The sequence below is a fragment of the Prionailurus bengalensis genome, chromosome C2, assembly GCF_016509475.1.
Source record: "Prionailurus bengalensis isolate Pbe53 chromosome C2, Fcat_Pben_1.1_paternal_pri, whole genome shotgun sequence".
NCBI lineage: Eukaryota > Metazoa > Chordata > Mammalia > Carnivora > Felidae > Prionailurus > Prionailurus bengalensis.
In genome coordinates, this window is record NC_057350.1 from 112,415,156 (window position 1) to 112,424,224 (window position 9,069).

Below are 9,069 nucleotides of genomic sequence, written 5' to 3' on the forward strand. Positions count from 1 at the left end.
GTCTCTCTTTCAAAAATAATAAACAATAAAAAAAATTTAACAAGTAAAGGATATGTAAAAAGCTAATATGGCAGATGGCGACCACACAGGAGCAACTCCTTTAAAATGTGTGTTGTCTGAAAAATATTCTCTGAAGAGGTAGCATTTTCAAGCTGAGGACTGAAAAATCAGAGTCGGTCATTCAAAGATCCACTTGAAGAGCATTCCAGGCCGAGGGAACAGCTGGTGCTGAGGCCCCAGGCGTGAAGGAATTTAGTGAGTTCCAAGAATAGAAAAATAAAAGCGTCCAGTAGAGCTGGAGCCTGGTGACTAGGGAGGAGGTGGAAGGTACACGGACAGGCTCTCCGGAAGGGCCCCTGGGTGTCGAGAAATCTGGAACTTTGAGGTGCCAAGGAAAACCATTGAAGGATTTTAGCAAGAATGTAATATGAGCTCATTCATACTTTTGAAAACCACTTTGCAGAGAAAGGAGACCAACGTTCACGTGAAGAGACAAATTAAAGGGCTATGTACACTCGGAGGAAAAAATGAAGAAAGACGGTATGTACTTTGGGAGTAAAAGTGATAGGGTTTGTCACCATTGTTCCTGAATGAGGATGTTGAGAAAAAAAGAAAATCAAGAGTAAAAAGAACAGCTATTCCTTAGTTAGAGCTTACTCTGTACCAGGCAGCTTTTAATCACTTTATGTACATTTATTTACGCATTTAACTCCCATAACAAGACGAGTACCAGTGCTAGCCCCATCTGGAGATACGGACATATGAAGATGATTTAAGGGACAAGACCAAAGTCACACAGGCTGTAGGTAGCAGAACTGTGATTTGGATCCATAACTGCACACTTAAATATACAGTATATATAGTTTTCTTTCTAAATCCACTTTCTGAGGTATAGTTTACACATAATATAACACACCACCTGTAAATGCACAGTCCAATGATATTTGACAAATGTAATTGTGTATCACCACAGAATATTTTAGCTACAGAATATTTCCACCTCTTAAGAGTTTCCACTGACCTTTTAATTTTTAGTTTTAATTAATTAACATTGATCTGCTCTCTGTGGCTCTCATTTTGTTTTTTCTCTTCTAGGATTTTATTTGAATGGAATCACACAAGTATGTACTCTTGGAGTCTAGCTTCTGCACTTAGCCTAAATGTGTTCAAGTCTCCACCATATTGTTACGTGGATCTGGAGTTTATTTTTCATTGCAGAATACTATTCCCTTGTAGCTAGAGAACATAATTTGCAATCCATTCATGTGTTGATGGACATTGTGGCTTTTTACAGTGTTTGGGTATTTTAATCAAAGATTCCAGGAACATTTGTGTATGAGTCTTCTTTAGAAAACACTTTAAAATTCATTTTGAATAAATAATCTAGGAATGGAATTGCTAGGTCATAGGTCTTATTTCATGAGGAAGTGGCAAACAGTTTTCCAAAGTGATGATACCATTTGATATCCCCATTCAATAAGGTTTGAAAATGTCACTTCCTCAACGTTGCTTTGTCCACCTTTGGTATTATCAGTCTTTTTAAACTTTAGCCATTCTACTATGTGTGTAATTTACATTTTTGTGATGACTAATGTTTGTCAGATACAAATACACAGAGTGAATATTTTCTCCCCACTTATGTCTTGCCTTTTCAGTTTCTAATGATGTTTTTTGAAGTTTTTTAATTTTGGTAAAGTTCAATTAATATTGCTTTCTCCTATATAGCTTGTGTTTTTGTCCTAAAAATTTTGCTTACTTCAAGGTTTCAAGCATGTTTTCCCAGATTTTCTCTTTAAAAGGTATACAGTTTTAGCTTTTATATGGATCTGTGATCTCTTTCTAGTTAATTCTGTATATGGTATAAAGTAATGACCAAGATTATTTTCTTTGATATGCATGGCCAGGTGTTCCAGCAACATTTTTGAAAAGATTATCTTTGCCCTGTTACATTGGCATCTTTGTAATAAATGAATTGGTCATATTTATGTGGGTCTATTTATAGCCTCCATATTCTGTTTCATTGATCACCATGTCTATTCTTACACTAATCGTATGCTGTTTTGCTTATGGCAGTTACACAATAAACCATGAAATCAGGCAGTGTCCGTCTTCTACTTTGTTCTTGTTCTTAATTTTTAAATAGATTTTACTGTGTACCACAGTTTCAGAAAACCTGTAAAGGTAGTACACAGAGTTCCCATACACTCTGCACCTAGTTTTCTATATTATTAACACATTTGTATGGTACACCTGCCACCATTATTGAATAATATTGATACACTATTAACTATTTTCTATCCTTTATTCTTTACCTAGTATTTCTGACTTAATTTTTCTTTCACCTAATTTTTTTTTTTCTGTTCCAAGATGCCACATTACAATTACTTGTCATGTCTCTTATATACCACTCGATTGGAACAGTTTCTTAGACTTCATTTTTAATGACCTTAACATTTTCATGGAGTATTAATTATAAATTTTGTACAATGCCCTTCTATTGGAATTTATCTGGATTTTCATTTTATGGTTAAACTGGAATTATGGGTTTGGGAGGAGGAAGACCACAGAGGTAAAGTGCCATTTTCATCATGTTAGATCAAGGATATATGGTATCCATATAATTTACCAATATAATTTATTTATTTATGTAATTTATATGGTATCATCATTTATAATGACCTTGGTCACCTGGTTGGGGTAACTTTTGTTAGATCCCACCAGGGATCTAAGACAGTTATTCTTTTCCCCTGTTTCCAGACTGTACTCTTTGGAATGAAGTCATTACACCAGCCTATAGTTAAGAAATGGGGAGTTAGGCTCCACCTCCTTGAGGACAAAATATCTTACATAAATTATTTGGAATTGTTTTCCAAGTGAGCTTTGTCTCTTATCCCTCATTATTTATTTATTCACTTATTTATTTATATTAGTATGAACTTATAAATATTTATCTTATCATTTAGGTTATAATCCAAAACAACACTATCTTCTTGCTCAATTTGTTCCAGCTTTGGCTATTGGGAGCTCTTTCAGTTGCTTCCTAGGTCACTTGGACAAACACCCATGGATGTAGAGTTGGTTGTTTGTTTTTATTTTTGTTTTTGAGGTTTTCTTCCTCCCTTCCTTCCTTCCTTCCTTCCTTCCTTCCATCCTTCCTTCCTTCCTTTCTTTTGTTCTTTCTTTCTTTTTTTGGGTGGGCACTTTTGACCTTTTGGCCCTATAAGATGTTCCAGGCTTATCTAGTATATACCCTGCCCCGGTTCAAGGAAAGCTAAGGAATGCTATTAGAAACCAATATTTATTTACTTACTTATTTGTTCATAATTTTTCAATGTTTATTTTTGAGAGACAGCGTGCACACGCATGCACACAAGTGACAGAGGGGGAGAGGGGCAGAGAGAGAGAGAGAGAGAGAGAGAGAGAGAGAGAGAGAGAGATTCTGAAGCAGGCTCCAGGCTCTGAGTTGTTGGCAGAGTCAGACTCGGGGCTCAAACTCATGAACCATGAGATCATTACCTGAGCTGAGGTGGGATGCCTAACCAACTGAGCCACCCAGGTGTCCCTAGAAACCAGGATTTAGATACAAGGTGTGCTCTGCTCTTTATCAAAATTATCTTGGGTTTTTTTGTTTTTTGTTTTTTGTTTTTAGATTCCTTGCATCTCTATAGAAAAACCCACCTGTATTTTGATTGGGATCAGGCCAAATTCCTCCTAGATTTTAGCTTCAGCACTGGATAAACAATTGTACCTTTTACTCAAATTGGAAAATCTACAAGATAATTCGATGGGAATGGAGAAATCAAAAATTCTATTCTGGACATTTTAAATTTAATATTGAAATATTTCATCAAGCCTCCATACATCCTCCCAGTGCTAGGGCCAGAAGATTATTAATGCTAGTTGTGAGATAAGAAGGGCAACATGAGTATTAATTAATTAATTAGTTAATTAATTAAACAGTGCCTTAAAATCTTGGCTGGTAACCTGAAAATTCATTAATCATTAATGATTTATGTACTTCTTGACATCAGGGATTATAAATTTATAACTGCAGCTATTTCCACGTGGTTGGATAGAATCTCAGAAGAGGGGACAGATTCTTAAGCATCTATCACATTTTAGATATTGTTCAAGCCTTTTGCATACATATCAAGACTAACAACAACCTAAAAAGCGGCTATTATTCTTCCTAGTTGGCAAATCTGAAGATTGAATTTTGAGAGATTAGGTAATTTCTCAAAGTCACACAGCAGGAAAGGTGGTGCTGGGATCCAATTCATTACCCATTGAATTGTATTAAAAAATTATCCATTATTTATTTGAAATTCAGACATAACTAGGAATCCTGCATTTTTATGTGCTAAATCTGGCAACCCTAATCTAGGACCATCTGGCTTCAAAGGCTGTGTTTTTTCCAGACCACAGTGTAAACACCATACATCAAGAGACACATGAGAAATCTGGGAAAAAATCCTCCCCTATATTCTGTATTCTAATTTGCTGTAGTTCCACATATGCATGAAAGTGGCCTATAGTTAACACTGAAAAGGGTGCAATATAGTCTGAAGATAAAAGGGACATTTTTGGTTTTGGTTTTTGGTGTTTTGTTTTGTTTTGTTTTGTTTTGGCAGACAGCTACATAAGCCTTTAATAAAATTAACCTTTTGCTTCAATCAGCTGTCATCATAAGTTTTTCCAACCCAGTAATTCTATTATATGTTTAAACTGTTTTCTAGCACTTACAAATTCAATCTAAAATATCTGGGGAAAAAAACCACAAAGTCTTGTTATATGTGATGTTCTCAGTCTCTAATTAAAAATATCAGGGCAGTAGGATTGCTGCTGGACTTGTTCCTCTTCGGACGAACGACAGTATACCAGAAGAATTAATTGATGCCCTTGCAATCAACTTTCAAGGTAAACTTAAAGTCTTCATTAGGAGCTTCAAGGCTTTGACATCTCTTCTCCTTTTAGCCTTATTCTCTTTAAGATTACGATTTTCTATCTAACATGTCCCCTGTTCTCAATTCAGTATCTAACTGTAATCTTCTTTCCTACATTGATATATTTATGTACCTCTTAATGTTTGTAAATAGGAAAAACAATATACATTTTGAAAGTGTATATAAATATTTTTATAACCTTGGAGTGTAAATGAGACTTTCTAAACAAGATAGCAAAATTAAAAAAAAAAACTATAAGGGAGGAGACTGATAGATTTACAAAAATATAGGATTTCAGGGTAATTAAAAACAGTAACAAAATTAAGTCAAAAGCCAAACTGGTTAAAAATATATGCATATGGTAGCCAATTGTTCATTGGCTAATGTATTCAACATTCATTGACTAATTCTTTCATTTTACATTTTTAAGAATACACAGAAGTGTATGGTTTTTGCCAACATGCTCAAATTTTTCTGTTCTTTTTATTGTTACTTGCATTCCAGTCATTCCATCAGGATTCAGTTTTGTTATTGAGTTACATCCTTTAGTAGCTATCTCAGTAAGTGTCATGGATGGTCAATTCTCTTGGTCTTTCTACATCTGCATTTCACTCTAACTCTGGAATGATAGCTAACCATGTAAAGATTCCAAGGTTCAAGCTAATTGTTCCTTCAGATGGATTCAGTCTTTTCTGAGATTTATTTTTTTCTTAAGCTTTGATGTTATGCAGTTTCACTAGATGTGGCTAGAGATATGTGTATACCGATGACAGTTTTTTTTTAAGTTACAGACAATAATAGTATGCAATCTTACATGTATATATTAATATGCGAGTATTGAAACCACAACATGTAGAGGTCAGAATATATACACACCAAAAATGGACCCAAATTCTGAAGTCATGTCATTTTCAGTTGAGAGTCAAGATTCCCTGAGAGCAACTACGTACAGAAGCACGTGTAGGGTAACCAAGCAGGTGGAAGAGAGGTCAGGCTTGGAAAGCATTTTTTTTAGTCCCTTGGCTTGGACGCTGTACTTCTAAAGAATTATTTTTATATAGGAATTCCAATTTCAGTGGCAGCAGCTCAGTGGCCTAGGGCACACTTAGAGACCGTTTCAGAGAAGGAAAACATAGCTGAGCCGAAAAGAGAACCCATGGTGAGTTGAATGGAATTACCACCTGCTGCAAAGATCACAGGGGACAAAAATGCTTCCTGTGCTCTCTTGTACCTCTGTCCTTGTTTCAGGTGTCTGAGGGCCAGAGATTGCACAATGACTTGGGTGAGGTTGGGGGCATGGTGGGGGCTTTGGGATGGGATGATCCTGCTGGCTCTCATCTGAGGCAGCTGCTGACTTCCTCCATCCCCAGGTTGCAAGACTTATCCAAGTTTAAGCCATTTGGGGGTAAATCGTGCTTACAGTTTTGGTTAAGCTTCCTAGTGGCCAAGGAGGTGACCAGGAGGGATTAGGATTGAGCTAGGACTAGGAGGAGATAAGCATTCTGGGGAAGGAATAACAACTTTCAATGGAGAAAGGTGAGAATTTGCACAGTGCCATGTTTAGCCAGATGAACTTAAAGAGATCAGAGTAATAGGGTCTAAGAGGATATTGTTTGAAGGGAGAAGGTATATACATGAGCTGAATGTCCTTTGTGGGAATGTCACATTTACTAAGGACATATTATAGCAAGGATAATATTTTAATATGCTAAACCCTTGTGCTGTTAATCACTAGCAAAACCTAGCTCTTGCTTTTCTCACAATCTCCATGATAAAAAACCAGCCTACTGTGACTAGACCAGAGTTGCCTTTATAGAGTAGGGAGAACAAGGATATCAGGTAAATAAAGTTTCACTAAAGCAGGAAGGAGGAAGCTCGCCTTGTGTGTGGAGAAGATAAACTGGGAAGGATGGAATGGGAAAGGAAAGGCAAGAGGAGAGGAAGAAAGGCAAGAAATCAGATTTGAATAACTGTTCCCTCAAAATACAGCTGAAGAGAATTTCCAAAGCAGAGATGCACATGTCATCCTGCCTTTGGGACTTTGGGACAGCAGGGCCCCTAGTGTGCCCTGGACCATAGCAAAATAACCAAAATTGTGAGTGTTCAGGCAGAGAGAGGGCTGAGTTCAGGCCCTGGTTTCCTGTGGATGTGTGGGGATTCCAGAAGATTCCTTGGTTGCCACATGCCCATGCAGGGTGAAGTAAAAGTGCCAGGAGGGCTAGAGACCAAAGGAGGCAAATCCAGACAAGAAATTAGCAGGAGCCGGGACCCTGTGACTGAATCAAGTGCTTTGGTAGCGGATGGCAGTGGCTTGGAGGCCTGAAGGGAGAAGTAAAATAGGGAGGGGTCTAGGGAGGCTGTATTAAGCACATGTTTCTGACACCTGGGTTCTTCCTGACCTGGAAGAGACTATTCCTCCCAGGGCTAACCAATTTCTAGAGATACTAAAAGACTTGGGTGGCCTGCAAGGTGTCTTTCATATGCACACCAACCAGTGCAGAATCTGTGCCCTGAACCATCTCCTTTATGGATCTCTCACATCCAGGCCACTATCCCCTTCCCTAATCACCCGGGAGCTAGGTATCAAACACTGAGGGACAGCCCCTGCACCCAGATGCTGTTGAAATTACCCAAATCAGCCAACCCTAAGCCTGCTCACCCATCCATTCCTTCATGTGGAAACCACAAAGCCTCTTGCCCACACTCTTCCCTTGTTCCCTCTGCCCCATGGCTGAGCCGGCTGCTGCCCCCCGAGGCTCCCCACATGGTATGCAGTGTCCCTGTCTTGGGAATAGTGAGTTACAAACTATCTTTTCAATGATACTTGTCTCCTGGTCTGTTGGCCTCAGCCTCGTTGTGCCTAAATAATAAAACTTACATTTTAAAACAGAGGCAATACCCAAAACCAGTGGAATAAAACGACACGTCCATAGGTGGGCCTGCCTCAGACCCCCTCCTCCCATCTATCATCCTCCTCATTCTCCGTTCTGAAAACATCTGGGGAAGGATAATGGGTAGGAGAGACTCCTTGAGAAGGGAGAAATGGTCTGATCTTTGAGTTGGCATAATATTAATCTAAAAATGACTTCTTAAACCAGGAGAAGTTTATCTGCATTTCACTGGAAATGTTTAACCTCCCATGACCCACAACAAACTCACATTGGCTGGTTAGGAGGCATAAAGGTTTAACAGAAAAGGGAAGTCAGTTGGAAAAAATAACACGATAGTGTTGCATAGTTGAGTTGAATTTTCCACCCTAGTTTAGGATTCCAGTCTTTAATAATTTGTTAGAGAAATAAATTCTGCCCCTTGGGATTAATATACAACTCTAAAGTAACACATACCCACTGCAGATAATTTGGAATATTTATAATTCAAGCCAAAGAAAAAACACTGGATTTACTTTTCCATTGTTTTTGGAATGTGTCTCTGCACGTATTCATTTAGTGAGCGTATGTTGTGCATAAACACTCTAACATGTTTTTCATTAAACGATATTTAAATTCATTAAACAATTTCAGACCATTAATTGGTCTTACTATTCATTGCTTCATTTATTGAGTCAGCCCCCTGTTGTTACTTATTTAAATTGTTCCTACAATTTCCTATTCTAAGTAATACTCTGACAGATATCAAAATACATTAAATGTTGGGCATATCTTGATCATTTCTAATTAGATAAATTAATAGATAACTAAATTAATAGAAATTGAGATAAATTAAAAGAAATTAAACAGAATTCCATTTTCAAGGCTTTCTGATCGTAGGCACACTTTCATGACTTTTTATTCATATCACGACATTTTCCCCAGGTATACGAATTTGTATACCTACCACCAACAGTGTATGAGAATTTCCATTTCTCTCTTCACCAAAAAACGTAAGATTTATTTTTTTTAATGTTTGTAAAATCTTTGTCAACATAAAGAAAATTAAACCTTGTTTGTTTGTTTTTTAATCTCTTTCTTTGATAACCAACAGAGATGAAAATTTCTCATCTACCTGTAGGCTAATCTTTTATTTAAGTTGTGTATTCAGATACTTGCTTTTCTTTCTCAGGACATTTAGCTCTTTCCTACTGATTTCTGACAGTTCCCTCTATCACAAGGATCATTAGCCTTGTTTG

At 37.3% G+C, this 9,069-nt stretch overlaps 1 long non-coding RNA gene across 1 annotated transcript; it reads left to right on the top strand.

The window, feature by feature from the left end:
• The first annotated feature begins 277 nt into the window (after positions 1-277).
• Positions 278-2,100, top strand: LOC122492398. The gene is made up of 2 exons (XR_006299608.1): positions 278-540; positions 1,096-2,100. It is a non-coding gene; the product is annotated as an uncharacterized LOC122492398 (long non-coding RNA).
• Positions 2,101-9,069: the final 6,969 nt, after the last annotated feature.